The 20,482-nt window shown below is 37.1% G+C and overlaps 1 long non-coding RNA gene across 1 annotated transcript in view; it reads left to right on the forward strand.

The window, feature by feature from the left end:
• LOC136856084 (uncharacterized) overlaps positions 1-20,482 on the forward strand; it is a 70,116-nt gene that overhangs the window by 15,490 nt on the left and 34,144 nt on the right. Inside the window, exon 2 of the long non-coding RNA XR_010858229.1 lies at positions 7,891-7,972. This is a non-coding gene — a long non-coding RNA (uncharacterized lncRNA). The remainder of the gene's footprint in view (positions 1-7,890; positions 7,973-20,482) is intronic.

Here is a 20,482-nt window from a genome sequence, read left to right on the forward strand (position 1 = left end):
GGTTAATATCTTGCAGAAAGGATTTCACACATCCAACCAACCCCCCACAACCGAGCATAGGCTCCTTGTCAAGAAGCCTGAAATTTTGCAGGTGCCTAAAGTGGGGGTGTCAGTTGGTGCATGCAGGTTTAATAAACTGGTACTGTATTGAATATAAGAAACAGATTACAGTATAACCCCACTTGAATTATTATTCAGAAGATGACCCTATTCATATAGAACAAGCCCACAGGGGCCATTGACTTGAAATTCAAGCTTCCAAAGAATACGGTGCTCATTGGGAAGTAAGAGAAGTTAAAGGGAAATACAGAATGAAGTGATCTCACTTATTAAAAAGAACAATGAATAGATAAAAATGTATTAAAATGCAAGAACAGCATTAGGGTAGTAATGCACTGAGTCTTTGCTTGAACTTTTGAAGTTCCAATTGCACGATATCCTCAGGGAGACTGTTCCACAGTCCAATGGTGGGAGGAATAAAGGATCTCTGGAACTGAGAAGTTCGAAGAGGCACTTTACTGCTGCTGTTCAGTAAATCTGGTTGCTCTCAACAGGAAAAGGGGATCCTGGATCAATTGTGAATGTAAATGTGAAATCCAGATTCTTATCTCTTCTGCAGCCACAATGTAACGTCTAAACGTGCCCAATTCAGGTTCTACATTCTTTAACCACCCTTCAGTAGGATGAGAAAATTATGTCAAGTCAGGCAGAATTATTCAGTTACTGTTCATTTACATGAAGCCTTTATAAAAAGTAACCTTCATTAAGTTGATATTTGCAGGCATGCGAATGTCAGTCCCTCGAGATTTTCAAGTTTCAATTATTTTTAACTTACTGCTTTAAAGAATAAGCATTTAGCTTAAACTTGACACTATAACCAGTATTATACTGCAATGAATGAAAATGTAGTGACAAGGAATTTTACAATACTTATGTTTTAGTTTTGGGACCCACCTGAAATCTGAAAGGGTAAAGTGGCTGCTTTTGCAAGAAGTAAAAATAGCATTAAAAGGATTCCTTTCCCCCAAGATTTCAAAACATCATAAACCTGTTGCATTTACAGTAATGTTTCAAAGCAGAGCAGAAACGAAGACCATTTTAAGCTTAGGGAAGAACAGAATTGCAAATTAGAAATTTTTCTTTATTTTCACTACAAAACCTCCAGAAAAACTCGAGAAGTTAGCGCACGACCAACGCCCAGTCCTCCCCCATTCCGAACTTCCAGGAGCCAGGAAGTCTGTTAGACCTTTAACTTAACTCCCTTCATAATCATGGGGTAAGACTGCCTTTGGCCCCACGCCAAGCAACCCGATGACATCAGTTACTTATGCTAAACGTAGTGTGCTGTTCTTCGTATGCACAAAATGCAAAGAAATATATCATTCGTACACAACCAGCAATACATTTACTCCTTCGTTTCAATGGAATATCAAGGTATTTAAAGACATTTAAGTTAAATAAAAATGAAATACAAAATTTTCTTCAAACACTGGAACCAGGTTCAGAAAATATAAATTCAAAAATATAAAATGGACTAAGTGGATTTTTTTTTTTTAAGTACAATATAGGAGTTGCTCTTTCACACCAAAGCCTTTAAATAATAATAATAAAAAAAAACTACTCAAGCATTCATCCCTCACAATGATTTGGACCCAAATATTTTTTAATCTCAATTTCAAACAAATCCACAAATGCCTGGACATGAAGTAGCTAATTAATCTACCGACTTTCGGCAATCGCGTGAAGGACAATATGCTTTGTGCTGCACAATAAAAACTTATTAGAAATTCATCTAGAGTTCCTCCCTCTCTCGATATGGTCCATTTAGATACTGTTCCGGGACCTCTTCGTCCTCGCTGGTCTTTTTGTAGAACCCTTTCTTCAGCATGAGCTGATTGCACTCCTCGCGGTTGAATTTCTCCAGAGCGATTCTCTCGACAACCTAAGGGTTAACAGTGACAAGTCATTTTCGAAGGGGGTGGACGTTTAAATGCGTTACTTGAAGCAAAATCATACATGTAAGACAAAGTTATGACTGTTCAACTTTATAGTAAGTTTCCACACAATAGAATACCAAAGGAAAAATACAAAAAAGGGTCAAATAACAAACTATAATCTACAATGCTGTAGTATTCATGGTTTTCCTATATTCATTGACCTTAAAGTGCTAAATTTATAAGAATTTTATTGAACTTTACATTAGTCAGAAAATACTGTCTAAATTTCTAGATACCAAATGCTAAAGAAATACTGTACTTTCTCCACACCTATTCAATCTAATATCAATTGCCAAAGATCACAAAATTACGAACTGTAAACTGCTGTATCATTAAATGAATGTTAAAATTGTCATCACTGAAGACTCATTATAGCTTTCAAACTCAATGCAAGAAGAAATTCTAATTGCATGACAACTGGGATGAATATCTGTACATTTAAATGGCAAAGCTTAGGACAGAATAAAGCTAAGAAAAATCTGAGAAAACTACATACCTGATCAAAACGGTTGAGAAGAACAAGCTCGGGGGGAGCACCTCCCATTGGTTTGAAGACAACATTGTGGCTGTTTTTGAGTCAAGGATTTTAAAACTGAACAGTCACAATACAAAATTATAAAGAGTCGAGATATGAACACTTTTCCTAACAGTACTGGAAAGCACAGAACTCACTCATCATGATGTTGAACTGGTCAACTTAGAATTGAACATAAACAATTGCAGTTTGCATCCTGCTAACTTTATCTGTTCCCAGATTCACTAGGCTCCTTGTGCTCACATTCCCTCTAAGTTAGGCACCTTAAATTAATCTTTCTATACACACTGTTCCATCTAAGTAAGGCACCTTAAATTAATCTTTCTATACACATCATTCCCTCTAAGTTAGGCACCTTAAATTAATCTTTCTATGCACATACGAGACCACCTACTGCACAGTTAGCGCAAAGAATATTTATTGAATATAGAATTTTGGCCAAAGGCCAAGCACTGGGACCTATGAGGTCATCCAGCACTGAGACAAAAACTGACAATATGGTGGTTTGAAAGGCATAACAGGAGAAAAACCTTGCAGTTGCACTATGAATCAATTGTTAGGAGAGGGTGGAAAGTAAGATGGAAGAAGGAGAATATGAAAGGAGGTACAGTAAAAGGAACGAAAGGGTTTGCAGCCAAGGACCGAAGGCACACTGCAAACAACCTCAAGTAATAACTACATTGCAGCTCACAAGGTACACTGACAGCACTACCTCCCTACAGAGGGCAAAGATTATGAGATTGGGCCCTGTAGCTTTGATTAAGTATCCCTTTAAGGGACTGATTTATTTCAGTACGTCCAGTTTCTGAACATTATTTGGGTATTATTTCTGTAGGTTAGTCCTGGGTATGTCTGCTATACTGTCCATGCACACAGCCTCGACTTGTCAACTGGATAGCCCAGACCACTGTGGCCTCATTTAACCCTTCAATGTTAATAGCTAGCTAACAGCTATATAAAAAGAGTATTCTTCATGAATGACAGAAAAATTGAAAAAGTAAGTTTTTAAAAGGATGGGCAGTTTCCACTACTTTAAGGAGATTTTCCAGTGTCTTGTGGTAAGCAGTTACTTGTGTTTTGTTCAAATAAATCTAAATGAATAAAAAATAGTTAATTAACGGCCAATGGATGGAAAACAAAACTCCACCAACAAAGATAGTTCATGAAGAAATAAAAATGGTTTGGTGCACAGCAGCTCTACAGTTAAGGACCCAAATACTATTACTATATATTCCTTATTACAATTACAACCTCAAGTGCAGCATGAGGAACACACAACTAGGAAGAGTCCCAGAAGCATGGACTGTTTTCATAGTTTCCTTTTAAACAGAAATCATACGCAGACCTCACAAAAGTTAGCATTTTCTTGAAATCATGTTTGCAAGTTCAAGAGTCAACATCCTCCCAGCTACTATAAATATGATGAACTAGCAAGCAGTTTAATTTTATTGGATGTTTAGTAATGATGATGCTTTCTCGCTCTTGAGGTCCCCAGTTTTCAATGCTGTTCTGCATCAGTAACAGCCTCCCATGCTTCAAGTCCAGCCATGCATGGGTCCTGTTTTCATTATGTACTCGTCTACACAGAGCACAAGTAGCAAACAGCACCTAACCCACAGCATTCTAATGGCATCTAAACCCTCTGAGGTTGGTCCCCTGCTATCTAAAATGAAGGCCATGATATCTATTCGAAAGTACCCTTCATATTTTGAGCTTAAAGACCAGAACATCCACACACTATAATTTGTGCCCTGTGGAGGAAAACTAATGAAAATAACCCATTTTCTTCACTTGAGAGACAGCTAAAGAAACCATTGTTCATAACCATGCAAACAGTCGTGCCTTTGCAACAAAAAACTATTTTATCCATCACGATATTAATGATTGTACCAACAAAAAATCATGCTTAACTCTCTGCCTCTATTGTAATCCAAGTCCACTAACCTCAGCCTCACATAATCTAACAATCATTTCAAGGGTTTGTTGCCACGGGCATGCTGAAATCATTACAGTAAACTAAGTTTAGTGACCTTTTGAACTACAACTACTACATTTTAAAATCATGGTACTCCTGATAAAGGCTCACTGAATAACAGCATGAAAAGTAAATGTCCAACTCCTCAACCTCTATGAAATAATCTCCAAGCCAGTCATTGTAGACAGAAAAACTCCAAGTTCATTTTGTAACCAATGAGACCGCATGCTCGTCACTAAAAATGCCAAGTCCGAGTAGTCTAAGGTAGTAGCTAAACATGGATCATTCACCCTTACTGGAATTCCCGGTTACATAAATTCGAGACACTGAGCTTCACAATTTAGTGTTGCCTGATTTTATATAACTCAGTAATTTATAAGTTCTAATGTCCTCCTCTGTACGTCAAACATTTCACAAAAGTTTTGGGAACTAGGACCATTATTACCGAACGCCAGGTGCACATGCCATTATTATTAGCAGACACCAGGTGTTAAAAGAGCTTTTTAAATAATACATTTAAAACGCACGAGGTCTCAGTGGCATTAAACAATTCGTTGCAGTTCTGAAACCAGGTGTGGGAAGGAAAGGTTAAGCTATCAATTAGCCCAAGTGTGCAATCTCAAATGGGAACACTTGGGCCAATTGCAAACTGCCACATCAACAATGAAAAATCCCTGTTCTTTCATACAACCAACTACCTCATATCTGGGAGCTGTTCATAGTTATCCAAAGTTTCAAATGTTAAATTAGTGCCATTTTACAATGAAACTAAGCTATGTACATTAAACTTTTCCATGTGGGAGTAAACATTGAAAAATATATCGCTAAATGCTTGACATTAAAAATATATAAAGTTTAGGAACAAATTCACCCTAAACAGTCAGAATTGCATCTTCAAAATGCCTAACCAACTACTATAGGTACTCTTAATAGGACAGGAATATAAAATTAAGGACAAGCGCTGCTAACTACGGGGTCATTCGGCTGAAAGTGTTGAAACATGTTAGGAGAGGGTGGAAATTAAGCTGGAAGAGAGAATATGAAAAAAAGTCCAGTAAAACTAATGAAAGGGATTGTAGCTAGGGAACCAAAGGTACCCTGTCAAGAACCTAAAGTAATGCCTACAGTGCACTGTTTGAGGTGCACTGATGGTACTGCCCCCTACAGGGATAGACACTAGAGGGTTAAATTTAATATAGGGGACACTGTCGATATAGCTTTTAATCTACATAGTAGCTGTAAGTAAAGCCACAATGTGTGAACAGGAATTACATTTCACACAGCACACTAATAAAAAGTTCCTTTGGGCACCAGCTTCAGTACTTACAGCCTTTTACTGACCTTAACTCTGGTCTCATCTCATATATGGCTATCCACCTCCTTTAACACTTTACCTACTTCAATTCAATATGGCTATCCACCTCCTTTAACGCTTTACCTACTTCAATTTAGACTCCCAGACCAAATCCTATAGTATTCAGGTCTCTGGTCAGGGTAAACTAATTATTAAATACAAGTACTTGAGAAATACTGTGCACAAAACCCAATTTGAAATTACTGTATGATATATCTAGTCTTACAAAGAACTATCTATTTTATGGTTTCTCTACCAGTGAGACTGACTAGGAGATACGCCAGGTGTTTGGGGAGTTCGTAACATTTAATTAGTTTCTGAGCACACCCACCACAAAACACCTGTGCACTGACTTTTTCACATTACCTGTACCTTACAGAGAGAGAGAGAGAGAGAGAGAGAGAGACAGACTTAAACTTCAGATTTTTTCTCCCAAGTTATCAGTCAGAATTATCTACAACTAGCAGACTACTACTTACAAACAAACCGAACGAATTACTTAAATTTACCAAATCTCTCTTCCCTAGTTAAGCTCAAATCTCTGAAGAAGATTAACCTTAATCACAAATATGGTAAGCTCAACCTTAAGACTAAACCAAAACTCTTTAGAAGAGGTCTCCTAAGTGCAAGTATATTGGTTTACAGCATTGTATCAATGTTATTTGGCTGAATCTGACACTTGCAAAGCTTTTATCCTGTTCAACTCAATTCCCCCTGCTTGCATACAATGCATAATTCTAATGAACTAAAAATTTAACTATTAAACTCGTGAAAGCTTTTCATGTTCCAAAATTTTAAACCAATAAAATCCCTTAACGAAGTATTCTTAAACCATTAAAGGCTACTCATGCTGTACAAAAACTTGACCCAATAAAGGTCATGCATAATGTAATCTTAACTAAAGAGTATCCTCACAAAAATCTTAACCAAACAAGATCACTCATTACGTAACCTTACACAAACTATTCATACTGAAAAATCTTACCCAGTGTTACCCAGCTAAAAGTAATTCACAACCTTAACCAACTGAAAGCTATTCATGCTGTACAAAAATCAGATCTAAAAATAAGCACTCCAAGAAAAAAAAAAAAAAGTCCTTGCATTCATAAACAAATACTTCTATTAACATTAACTTAATTTAAGCAAATTTAACTTAATCTCTGTCGAGAGGGCTTTTCCTTGCTAATATTAGGGTGTAGTTTTCTTTACCAGTCACCTAAGGGAATGTTTATCTATACTTAATCCCAAAAATTCAAAAAACAACCAAACCATTTATAATGTAATCATAACCAAATAAGGGCAATTCGTAAAAGACAGAACAGCACCGGGCTCAACGACTCGTCTCAAAAGGATACAAGAGAGGGACGTCCTCGTGGATGAATTTCTTCACCTCGGGGAGCCTGTTCAATCGTCACCCACCACAGCTCTGGAAAGTAAATGTGTAATTATTATTGGTGTAACAGAACATCAGAGTAAAACAGTCCAAAATTTAAGTATCAACTCTAAAAAATAAAATGGTTAACACTAAATGGTTAACACTATACTTTTGTCTCAGGAATAATCTATTCACACAAGGAAAACTTGTGTTATATGGGTATCAGTACTCATTTCTCATTTGAAAAATGCTTTGCAGTGGTTTTTTACATTCCCAAACCCAAAACCTTGGCAATGACATGTTGAGCTGTCACCAGAGGTCCTAAGAAGAATGTATCTAGGACTTGTGGGCGACGTCCCAAAGGTTAGGAAAGGTATGCAGTCAGGCCGGACAACATACCTGACCTGTGACACTGAACAAGTTCTACTGGATGCTAGGGATAGGGCTATGCCCCTTAATATGCTCTTGCCCAGGGTATACTGTCAATGCCATTTCTGACCATTTGTCCTATGATGTAGGCTATGCCATACTAACTGAAACTTCTATTGGTTAGGTTCAACAATCACTTCAAACAAGACAGCAATATAAGAAATGAATGCCTCACATCCAGAAGATATAAGAATATTACTAATGTTCATTATTTTTCCATTTCAGGTGGAAATTCAACAACTACTTGGCAACTGCTCATTCCTGTAACTGCAAAACATGTACATCATATGGCTTAGTTTTGCCTAAGGTAAGAATGCTATTTGCTAGTCCTACTTGACCAGGTTCAGATGAATACCCTTTTTATTCTGTACACAAGTTTACCAAACTCTGAAAACCTTTTTCTACGTGCATATGGAATATCATGCTTAAAGCAATTCTTTTAGGTTTTTACAAAACCACAAATTAGAAATATAACCATTGGTTTTGTGCATGAAAGGTTCAGGAGAAAATCTTTGAGCAACAGCAGATATCTACTGTATTTCAACCTAATACCTTATTGCATATGTGGACTTCTCCATTTTTACCATTATAAATTTTGAATTTTAATTTGGACACTGACACCCATAGAGGTGACGGTACCAACACCTGTGTACCACAACTGTGTATACACAGTCATACCTCGCCTCAGGTCTTTTCAAGTCAGGTCGTTTCCAAATTAGCAGCAGTTTAAGTCACTTTACGTCACTTTACTGGAGTTTACGTCATTCAGCGACATCTTTAGCATCATTATCAGCTGTATTTTGAAGAGCTGTTATTATCTACATTAAAAAGTTTTAGTATTTCTATGAAATTGCTATTAATGACATGGTGTTTATAGGGGGTCTAGGTCTTATTTTGAGCTGGTTAATAGTTTAAAAAACAACAAGTCCATGTTTGGAACCAATTGCCAGTGTTAGGATAGATATATTTTTACTGCTTGTATGGTATTCCATATTAAATCAAGTTGCACTCCATTTTGCCCACAGCTATGTACCGTAACTATCTGCCCTTTACTTTCCATCCCTTCCTACCTGGTTGTCTAATTCAACTGGGTGCAGTTTCCACCCGTCAGTGAAATTCCATTGGGCAAGCCTAAGGCATTTAAAAATCTGACTAATTTCAAACTACAGGTACTTATGTCATCATAATCCCAACTGTCAAGATTCTGCTTATTCACCATAGAATATCTTTGGCTGAATTCAAAGTATAGCTTATTTTTAGCTTGCCATTTCTCAACATAATGTTACAAAAAAAGTTCATGTATTCAGCTTAAAAGTGACACCATAACCAGTTGTATGCTATGAAAAATGAATTTACAGTGAGGAATAAAAGAAAAGGTATTTCTAAATAGAAACACCATTTTAGCCAGCTTCTTATAGTATTTTGGTTGTTTATCTACAATTCAACGTTATTTTTGGCGTCAAATTAACCTGTAATTGTCCCCTGAAGTCCATCCAACAAGGGGTTTCAGAACGCGATCCTCACAAGACAGAGCACGGCTACGTCCCATATCCCCCAAATGTCCCTTCGCCGTGTTTAGTACTGGCCCAGGGGTGGGGAGTTACGTTTCAACAAGTTATTGCACTTGCCAAAATATGAACCGCAGACGTGCGGTGCTCTGTCTCGTGAAGATCGCGTAATAAACCAGCCCCTCCACCGTATAGGGTAGAGTTCAAAGGTAAATTGTAAGTTAATTACAGCCGACCAAAAAATTAATGTTAAATTGTTAATAAGCATCCAAAATACTATAAAAACAAAACGTCTTACCTACAACTGTTCTACCAAGAAAACATTGCCATGTCAGTAAGCAGTCAAGGTGAAAGACTTGCCACAGGAATTTTGGAACCCACCCTAAATAGTCCCAGAAAGCAAAACCATTTAGCTTATTTTAATTATAAGCTATTTAAATTTTTTTTTTGTCTTTTTTTTTTTTGTAATGTCCATTATTAAGTAGGCTACCTGGGATTTCTTCCAAGCACATTGCTCATTCAACATATGTACCCTGAACACTTTTTTTTATTTTTTTTTACATCATACAGAGTTAAAATGCCATTTCCATGAAGTTATGTTCATGCAGACTTAAATTTTGGCTTTTAGCCTTCCCATCAAACAAAGGCTGTTTACAACTAAAAATGTTTGTGCACTGGACACTCCTTGACATGAAGTGAAGAGGGTACATTTCAAATTGAATCACTCATTCAACATAGCCAAATGATTGTTATGACAAATATCTTCAGACTGTATCCAACCACCTTCCTTGGGTTTCCTTTTGACAGGAAACTTGAATTGATAATGCTAACTTGTATTTGTATTTGTTGCCTACCCTCGTGCAAAGCTAAACGCATTTTAACACTTTCACCAAGTGCCCCTGTTACACTTCCCCTGAAACGTAAATCAGCACTGCCGTTGTGTATGACACTAAGACGACCCTCCTGCATTTGTTAAAATCAGTTTGTATGCCAAATCCCTTATAACAGTGGAACAGCTGCCCTGCCTGGTCGTGTTATATGCATAAGCCAGTAGTGGTATTGTATTCTAAAAATACAACCTAACATACAATGGCTACTTAGTAAAGATTTAAGTTGCTTTTTTCAGTTCTCCATCACCTCAGGGTGATTGTCACCAAGGTTTCCCCACGTCCCCACCACAGACCCAACACTGTGGCATTAACTACGACAAAGACATTGCCATAAAGGAAGCGCTAACTCTGGACACAGAGTATCCTAGATTGCTAACTAACCATTGCACCACAACTTGTTAAAATGACAAGTATCTCCAGGGTAACTTAACCAAATAAAGGTTTGTTTAGAAATGATTAATGGTCAGACTGACGGTTCAAGAGGCCCGAGTTATGTGTTTATGATTAAAACAAACTCGTCAGTTTTTTTTATTATTCACAACTCTGCTCATCTACTCTTAAGGGCAGTTGCTCACCCTCAAAGTCTAGCCTGAAACTTTCACCATAATAAGGCGTGTTTCCACAAGCCTTTGTTTGAGCAAGACTGACGTAGTTATAACAACATAGGTATTTTTTTTTTTTTTTGCAAAAGCTAATTAGAATAATTCCTACCGATTAAAATGTCTTCCTTTTTTCTATTGAAGCGTGACATACATTGCCCCTGACTGTACCCCTGCGCATATAACAGGTCCTTATGTTCCCGTTCGTTAATTAACATGGCATTATCACCACCTGCAACATGGTAAACATATCACAACCTAACCAACATACTCAAGCAACCGTCAAGTGTTATATGAATCGCAGGGTTATGCCAACGAATGTAATTATAATAGCGTCAAATTAATTACATCACCTTCATGGAAATAAAGTTTTTTAAATGCTTTATTACGTCATTTATCCCCAAATATGCCAATCTGGCCCACATAGACATCAGAACAACTCGAACATTACCGGCAAAACTCGGCTTGACCATGTTGCTATGTTGGGGCGTCAGTAAGTATGGCGGCGTAAACATTATACAAGGACCTGGAGATAATTAACAAAACTCACTAAAATTCAACAAAATATTCTTATACAATCACCTCGACTCTGGCCTTGGCGACGTCTTTCTCCTTTAGATTGTCATCCTGGGCTGACGTTGAGATTGCTGCCACGAGCAGCAATGCGGTAACGATTCCCTTCATGGCTGAAGACTGACTGACGTTTGCGTCAGTGTGGGAATAACGTCAGCTGAGGAGACGCTAGGTGACTAGAGCTCTTGCTCGTTATGTATTGGCCGTACGAATTTGTTTTCGCAGTATGCCCCGCCTACTCTGTCGTGTCATTTGTTCGTTACGGTAACTAAATTTTCCTGCGTTGTTATATAGCAATAATTTAAATAATATAAATTATATTTCAGTAATATTTAAAGTGATACGTGTACCATTTCTGTTTGAATTCGTGAAATTAGATTTTATAGCAGTGGCAGAAAATGATACTGTTCGCTACCAAGAGATGGCAGCACAACATCTTGTCATTCCCATAAATGGTTATTTACCGTAATTATATTTACTTACAAAACATGTAAGTAGTAAAGAAAGGATAAATAATCTCCTTTCTTCATTTAAAATCTAGTTTTATCATTTTGTCCATTAGAAATCACCACATAAATATGTGGCGACACAAATCAAATCCGCTTTTGGCAAACAAAACACGCCCTTCGGTAGTCCGCATATAAAGGCCATTTTAGAATAAAGGAGTTTCAATGCTAGCTTCTTATACCACGTTCTCAATTGCTATTGGGTTTGGGGATAATTTGAACTGCTGTGCATGAGTACAGAGTTAATTAGGGCTACGTGTTTCGCGTTCATTGATTTTGTAACTTGGACGGATGCGAAGTCGTTGCATATGATTTCTATTTGATATTTTCATTAATTATATTAGTATTCAGAAGATGGACTTCGTACGAATAAGGTTAATCTCAATGATAGTAATAATGCGCAATTACTACGTAGGTTTTTATGCACGTATGTTTTGCTTAACGAGGTAATTTTATTATTATTATTATTATTATTATTATTATTATTATTAAAGCTATTATTAAAACAGAATACTCAAACACTGGAACCTAGATCATTTAAACTGAGGATTATAACTCTGGACAGATTAAACTCGTAGATAAAATATTGAAAAAAAAATCGCATAAACTCGTGTTATCCAAAACGGGTCCTAATAAAACTCGATACAGAAACAGAACACATGTGTTTGCTGATGGTACACACCTGTGTTTTGGTGACTTGTTCACGATTGAAGAAACGAAACTTTTGATCATAAGCTCTTTGTAATAGAGAATAATATAAGCAAAAATATTTGGTATGGTAATGGGGTGAGCATGTCACTTTGAGAAACATTTAATACTGAAGATTATTCAAATACCTGGTCTCATAAGTAGGTGACACTTCGGCCATTGTACTTCTGAAGTTCAAGCGAAGCTATACAATTCAAATTTTATTTAATTTTACTTAAACTTTTATTTACTTGTTAATTTGTTGATTAAATCTGTTTTTGTAATAACTGATCCCTATGTTTTCCAATTACCTTCTGTTAGTTCATTTGAATGAACGCCTTAATATTCTTTGGAAGCTTGAATTTCAAGTCAGTGGCCCCTTTGGTGGGCTTGATTCATATGAATAGGGACCATCTTCTGAATAATAATAATAATAATAATAATAATAATAATAATAATTCCTAACGACGTATATGTAAATAAACTCCCAGAAATATTTAATAAACAAGTCCTACCCACTTTCAGCCTAAATTTAGTATATACAGAAAATCAGCAAATAAGCCAACATGTGTACATTATTTTTATGGACATCTGTCTTTAATCTCCTCAATGTTCCTGCTAACATTACGTGTTGCCAGCCCTGAATTCTGGATAACGATTTACAGAAGAATATATATTAGATACTTGTTACAATAGAGTTGGGAAGCCGTTTTATGCTAAGTAAAGTTACAATAGAGCTGTGAAGACGTTTTACGCTAGGTAAAGCCATAATCAACCAAGAATGCCGTTTGGTTAGCTAAATTCATCGGCTTTTTGGCGCGTAAAATTATTGTTGAAAATATTCAGTGCCAGTCTTATCGTTTATTATGTAAATGCTTCAAATAGAAATATGTTTATAAGAAACTGTTCTCATCAGAGAAATAATATTATTTATTAAGACAATTGAGGAATTGAATGTCAGAATTAATCGAGATAAATATTCATTAGAACTGGCCAAATGAATAATGCTTATTCTTTGTACTCGAGTTTGAAAACTCTTGCGTTTGTTCATGTCCAAATTAGAAAACATTGTATACAGACTAAGTCTTTATCTATATCCATCTGTTTGTTATATATGGTTCGGGGGGGGGGGAAGAAGGTTATAGGTAGGAAGGGATTACCCCGTGGGAAATAGGTTAAGAGGTCCTGTGGGAATGATGTCAAGTGATAAATATTATGGTATTAGATTTTTATTCTTCAATATTATTGTTATTCTCCTTCGAGCTTTCATGTCACATTAGAGCAAACGAAAGGAGAGAGAGAATTAAAACGATACCTCTCTCTGGGTGTAGACTCAGAAGACGAGACGTGTCTTTGGCTTGGCTGAATGAAGTGATAACATATGACTCCACTGAGCATTACTGCTCATGCTATGCACACAACTCAGCGTCAGGGGGCTCGAATGATTGTTACTGTCCCTCTTTCAAACCATTGTACTTATTCCTGTGGCCTACACAGCTGGAGGTAGGCCTAGTGTGTGGGGCTACACACCTGGAGGTAGGTTATAAACTGGAATATAAAGTACAAAGAAGGTAGGAATAGTTGGGCAGACCCAACTGCACTTCCTTGTGATATGGTTTTCCGTTGCCTGCCTGGTAGGGTCTTATCACCTGTTGGTGTTGACTCACTTTTTCAGAGTTGATACTCTTTGAGTGAATGTCTGAATTATGTTTAATTTTTTCTCATTTTTCGATATGGCAGCTCATGCATGTAAGCTAAATTCATAGTGAGTATATTATTATTATTATTATTATTATTATTATTATTATTATTATTATTATTATTATTATTATTATTGCCATAATCACCGTCGCCATTGAAATCGCTACAGTTTTGAAATTCTTATGAAGTAAAATCCTTTTGTTCCTCATGCCATAACTTTTTCTAAATTTCTCTATATTTTTGTTCTGAACAGAAGTTACAAAAGTTGCTTCTACACATACAAGAAAATATAGATATAATTATTACCTTAGTTATTAATATTAGCCTTTCCAGTAAGTCTACAAAGTTTCTGGGAACTGACAAGACTGAACGCCATATTTTTTGTCAGCTCGAATTTCAAGTCAGTGGCCCTTTTGGTGTGGTTGTCCCATATGAATAGGGTTCATCTTCTGAATAATAATAATAAAAGTATATCCCGGCAATGGACAACTCAGATTTGAAGACATAACAATTTTAACATTTAATGAAAGTCATTGGTCACCCCCTTTGGGGGTCCATGCACCGAAAATAGCCTAAAAGTACCATAAGTAGTACAGCCCCTGAAATCAAGGATTAAGTTATAGTTTTTTCCAAATATCGTTTTGTTATTGTTTCTTCTTCTGCCTAAATGAAGTATTTTCAGATGTGGGCTTCTTCATGACGTCACAAGGTCAGGTTTTGGTGTCAGTATAAGGTCATAAATGGCTGTGAATGGAACTCACGATGTCAGATCTGCCAAACAGGCCTACCCGTAGTAGTAGTAGTAGTAATAGACGGGACAGGCCTTTGCAACGGCTCACTGCTGTTCACAGTATGGGAAGTAGGATTAGTAGTAATAGTGGACAGGATTTTTCTTTAAAACGGCTCCCTGGTATTCCTTGGATGGCATGTAGCCTGCTAACATTACTACTACCTCGACGAGGTTCTCTCTCTCTCTCTCTCTCTCTCTCTCTCTCTCTCTCTCAGAGGTAATCCTGGTGACTCGGTGATAGTTGAAGCTGCTCACAGCTGAGAAACTCGCGTTCGATTCAGAGGTATAGAAAGTCTTGATGTAGCCTCTGTTACTTGTGTTTGGATGGCATAATTAGTTGTTAGTCGATTGCTTGAGTCCAAATGGGCGTTTTGAGAGAGAGAGAGAGAGAGAGAGAGAGAGAGAGAGAGAGAGAGAGAGAGAGAGAGAGAGAGAGAGAGAATAATTATGTATTATAAGGAAAAGTAAGATACAACATCTTCCAAGGTTTTATGAATCAAATCTTGGAAAAGTGGCAATGTCTAAAACGCACTTCATGTTCGTAGACATTTTGGTTTGACTATAGTCAGTCTCTCTACACCCCTGGTAGCATCCAGCACACATTTCGGAGAGGTCAGGTCAGGTCAGATTAGCTGGCTCTTTACCAACATGGGCTCTCCCCTTCGGGCTGGCATAATTCCAGTTATGTTCCGTCAAGATATACTGGCATCTAGTTTTTCAGAGTGAATATATCAATCCAATCGAAGGTTCCTTGTTATTTTCTTAATATCCAGGACATGTGATTAATTCCCTCTGTGATCAGGATCTTTCCTATTAATATGTATCAGCTCTGTACAACTCTTGTCCATTTTTCTGTATTTCAAAGGCAGGGGTTATGCTGATTATTATTATTGTTGTATTTTTTGTAAGATAAAATTGCAATCAGACTTGGTTTATTGTAATTATATCACCATCCTTGTGTCTTCATTTGGTGTCCTTGTAATCTCTGCGGCTTATCTTTATCAGGGACGTTTTAGTCTCCCAGAAGGCTACGTAGGCAATGTGTCTTGTCGTCTGTTGTGGGGTGTCATGTTCACTATCTTTCATTCTGTAGCACTTTAAGGTTGGGCTAAAGATGCTTAGAGCTAAAGATTCTAAATTGCATCGTAGCAGCATTGAAAAGTATACTGCTAAGTTTTTGTCCAAATCATGGGGTTTTATGCATTGTAGACCAGTTTGCTGTTCTGGGAGGTGGCTTTGTTGACTGGAATCTACACTGCAAGCCTTCTTCTTTTCTGCTTCATGCTTCTGCTAAAACTTCTTAGAGCTAAACAGCCAAAATTGTATCATAGCAGCATTGAAAAGTTTACTGTTAAGTTTTTGTCCAAATCATGGGCCTCTATGCATTGCAGACCAGTTTCCTGTTCTGGGAGGTGGCTGTAATGGCTGGAATCTACACTAAGCCTTCTTCATTTCTGCTCTTCAGTACTTTGATGGAGTCAATGTGGCTCATAATCAAGCTGTGGGTAAATTTTGCCATCTTTCAAGGACAATGTGTTGGTTGGCTAAGAGCAAGCCAAATGGATCATTCTCTCCCTTGCTTTGTTACAGATCACATCAGAGCAGAAACATCTGGCATCTGGCAGTCATGAAAACATTGTTTAAACCTATACTTAGGCTAGATTTTAGTTAGGTTGTGTTAAGTAGGTTCCATTGTTTATGTGTAAGACAGTTTTGTACTTGAAGGAAGCCACATTACAGTACTAAATTACTTAGATATGCAGAGGGTAACTAAACCTTATTATGAGATTTGACGCTTTTGCTGTTTTTGCTCAGATGTTTAGGTTTGTCACTAATGGAGTTTTTCAGACTACTGTGGACTTTATCAAGTCTGGCACAGTCTTTCTGTATTCCACTGTACCCCAGTAAGCATTTGAAAGGCACTAATTGATTTAGAAGCAGAAGATACCTCGGTGCATCCTGGGAATGAAACATCTACTCACAAGTAAGTTGTATCTTGGCTACAGCTAAAATGTGGAATAGTTTGCCTAGTGCAGTTGTTGAGTCTGCTGATCTCCAGATGTTAAATCAAGAAGCAAATTCATTCCTCCTGACATCTCCTGAATTCCAGGTGTATCAGTTTAATTACAATTTCCTCACGTTTATTTATTTATCGCCTTCTCTTATAACTTGTCTCTCCCTGAAGGCTGCTATCCCTATGGGGCCCTCTTGGGTTTATGGACTGTTGACTCTGTCCAGAAAGGTTTTCAGCTAAAGATTTCAAGGAAGAAAGAAAGAAATAACTTAACCATTCAGTTTACTCTCAATCATGATAATATACTAAAATCTGGATGCAATTTTGATTTCAGAACTTTACTGACTTTCAGATTTCTTGAAAATTCAAAAACTACAGAATGGATATTTTGCAGAAAAATTACCCTTTTCTACTGACAACCGACCCCTAATAAGATCTTTTGAGAGTTTCTCATTAATGAACTTTGGGATGAAGTTGCTGGCCCCATGCCCAGTCTCCAAATAGGTCACGGGAGCTTATGTTAATGAAGTCTGGTTTTCATTTGTGGTCAGTTGGTCACCCGTTCATCTTAAAGGATAGTACAGTCATGGTAGTTACTGATTTTGTATTTTCCAGTTACATATCATTAGTGAGAAAGGTAGTCTATATGATCAGCTGTTCTTATTGAAATTTATATTAGATTATTCTTTACTATATATATATATATATATATATATATATATATATATATATATATATATATATATATATATATATATATATATATATAGTTAAAATCAACCTAAAAATAGGTGTTTATTTGAAGATATTGACAGTTATTTTAAAGTTTCAATCCAAGCATGAACTCTCGGTAGAGGGACACCACGTACAGTTTGCCACCAACGACACACTTTAGATAGCACCTTCCTAAACCCCCCAGCTGCAGTGCTTTCTTCATTTTTAGTTGTCAGTCGCTCCATTTGGTCTGTTCCAACCTAGCTGTCCAGCTTCTCTGACTTTCCCTTTCTCATATTTCCAGTCCTCAATCGAAAACAAATCTTTCGGACAAGACCTGTGAGAGTCTAGCAGTGTGACTTAGCAAGCACATTCCCTCCTCGTAGGAGGGTAGTGTCGTCAGATCACCTCATGCGGTGTACTGTAGGCATTACTCAAGGTTCTTTGCAATGTCCCTTCCTCAGGCCCCTAGCTGCAACCCCGTTCATTCCTTTTACTGTACCTCCTTTCATATTCTCCTTCCATCTTACTTTCCACCCTCTCCTAAAAATTGTTTCATAGTGCAACTGCTTTGAGGTTTTCCTCTTGTTACACCTGTCAAACCTTTCTCTTCTCTGCACTGAATGACCTCATAGGTCCCAGTGCTTGGCCACTGGCTAAGTTTTATGTTTTATTCCATTGCATGATTCTTCTTTACAAGACTAATTTGAACGCAAACCAAATCTATGCCTATGAAAATTTTCCTTCAATTTGCACATGCGCATAATCGTGGCTTAATCCTCCATGTACAATGTTTTGAGAGGTTCTTCATGGAGCAAGGTCTAAATGACTACTTTCTGGCGGTAGAAAAGGTTAGGGGAAAGAGGTAGGTAGGTACAGAGTTGGAAAGTATGATTAGTAATTGCTTTCATAGAAAAATAAAGCCTAGGCAAGATGTTAGTAAAATTATATAAAGATAAATATTAAGATATTTATAGGCTGGCACAAACTGTCATGCAATAAACGTCATAGATAAATTCAGGTTAGAAAGTATATTGATTACAAAAGATTACACAGTATATATCTGGGAAAATTTTTTATGAACCCCATGCAAGTACAGTCTAAGATGATCAATTTCCTAACTGGTTAAAAGCAATTAATTATTCACTAATAATCAAATTACTTGCTTCAAGTGATCACAGATGATCAATAGACATTACAAAATTCCATGTAATATGCCACAGGAATTTGATGTTAGTGCTTGTACAAGAAACCTATTAAGAGCTATAATATCATTTGGCTAGATTACACACTTCCAAGATAGTTGCTTAGATTAATCTATGTGATATATTTTTGTACTCAGGTGTGCCATAATCTAAATGTCTTGTCTGGGACTGTGTCATTTCTGATAGATTATTTAGAAATTAAAATTTCTCGAATGATTACATTTATTTAGATTCCATAGCTTGTAGATGGATTTTGCAGACCTTAGACTCACTTTTTTGTAACTTAAAAATTAGTTTTTTTTCGTGCTAATCCTGATGGACTCGATTTAGTTTAGACTCTCAGTATCGTCCATCAAATCAGTCAGTAGACACTAGTCTACTAGATGCCTGAGATCCAAGAGAGAGAACTTGGGCACGGAAGAATCCTTCTGATATAAGGAATGACTGGGTTTCTTGTGGCATTTTATGGGGCATACTTTGTTTTCATGTATAAAGTCTCTGATTGTATTTGGACCGAAGTTTTAGCAGGAGGACCCAGACAATGGTACTGGTCAGTGAAATCTTTAGCAAGCACCATCAGGTCAAAATAAGCTCTATATGGTACTTTGGGTAGGTGAAGGTTTTGGCCAAAGACCATCAACTCAGTAAAAATTTTGCAGGACAAGAAAACTTCTATATGGCAGATCTAGGTTACTGAAGGTTCTGAGAAGCACAATAAGTTCAATAAAGTTTTTTGTTCATTTATGATCAGTTAAGCTTTTTGGCAAGTTACCATCAGACTAGGAAGACCTCTAAGGGAATGCTGGATCACAGGAGTTTTCGTCAGGGACATCTGTAGGTCACTTCTGGGTCAGGGAAACTTTCTGCCTAGGTTCCTTCCAAGTCACCGCAGATTTTGGTAATCACCAGTTTAAAGATCTTCTGTATGGCACTTTTGGGTCACTAGAGCTTTTGGTAGTCACCATCATGTCAAAATAACTTCTGTATGGTACTATTTAAACATTGAAATTCTGGTAATCACACTAAAGTTTAGAGAGCTTCCAGTGCACACTCCTGATTCACTGAAGCTTTTGGCAATCACAGCCAAGTCTAGAGCACTTCTGGTGGGCACTTCTGAGTCACTGAACCGTTTGAGAATCACAAACACGACCAAAGAACTTCTGAAGGCTACTCCTGGGTCTCCGAAGCTTTCGGTGGGCACCACGAAGGCACTCCATCACAGTTGACCTCCTTAAATTTGCCAGCCAACGGTGGTGGAGTTACCAACATGAAGTCCCACCATGTTACACAGATGTGGTCCTCTTCACTGAGTGATGGCAGTCCAGCGATATGGGACGACATTGGTCTTGTTCCTCTGACGTTCATTTGTTATTGTAACCTTCTCTGTCTGTATGTTTGTTTTTTATTTGTCTCTCTGTACTTGTGTCTAATGTAGAATACTTTATTTGAATACTGCATTCCCTGTCTATCTCTATCTCCCTCCCTCACCCCTTAATCACTCAAACTCTTGTATAGGTAACTTTATCCTTGCATTTACTCAGTACAGTTCTTGAAAATTCTCTGTGCTTCTTCTTCAAAAGGATGTACTTCTGTGTACTCTATTAGCATTTAGGCATCATTATGACCTGCT

The sequence above is a fragment of the Macrobrachium rosenbergii genome, chromosome 34 (assembly GCF_040412425.1).
Source record: "Macrobrachium rosenbergii isolate ZJJX-2024 chromosome 34, ASM4041242v1, whole genome shotgun sequence".
Taxonomy (NCBI): domain Eukaryota; kingdom Metazoa; phylum Arthropoda; class Malacostraca; order Decapoda; family Palaemonidae; genus Macrobrachium; species Macrobrachium rosenbergii.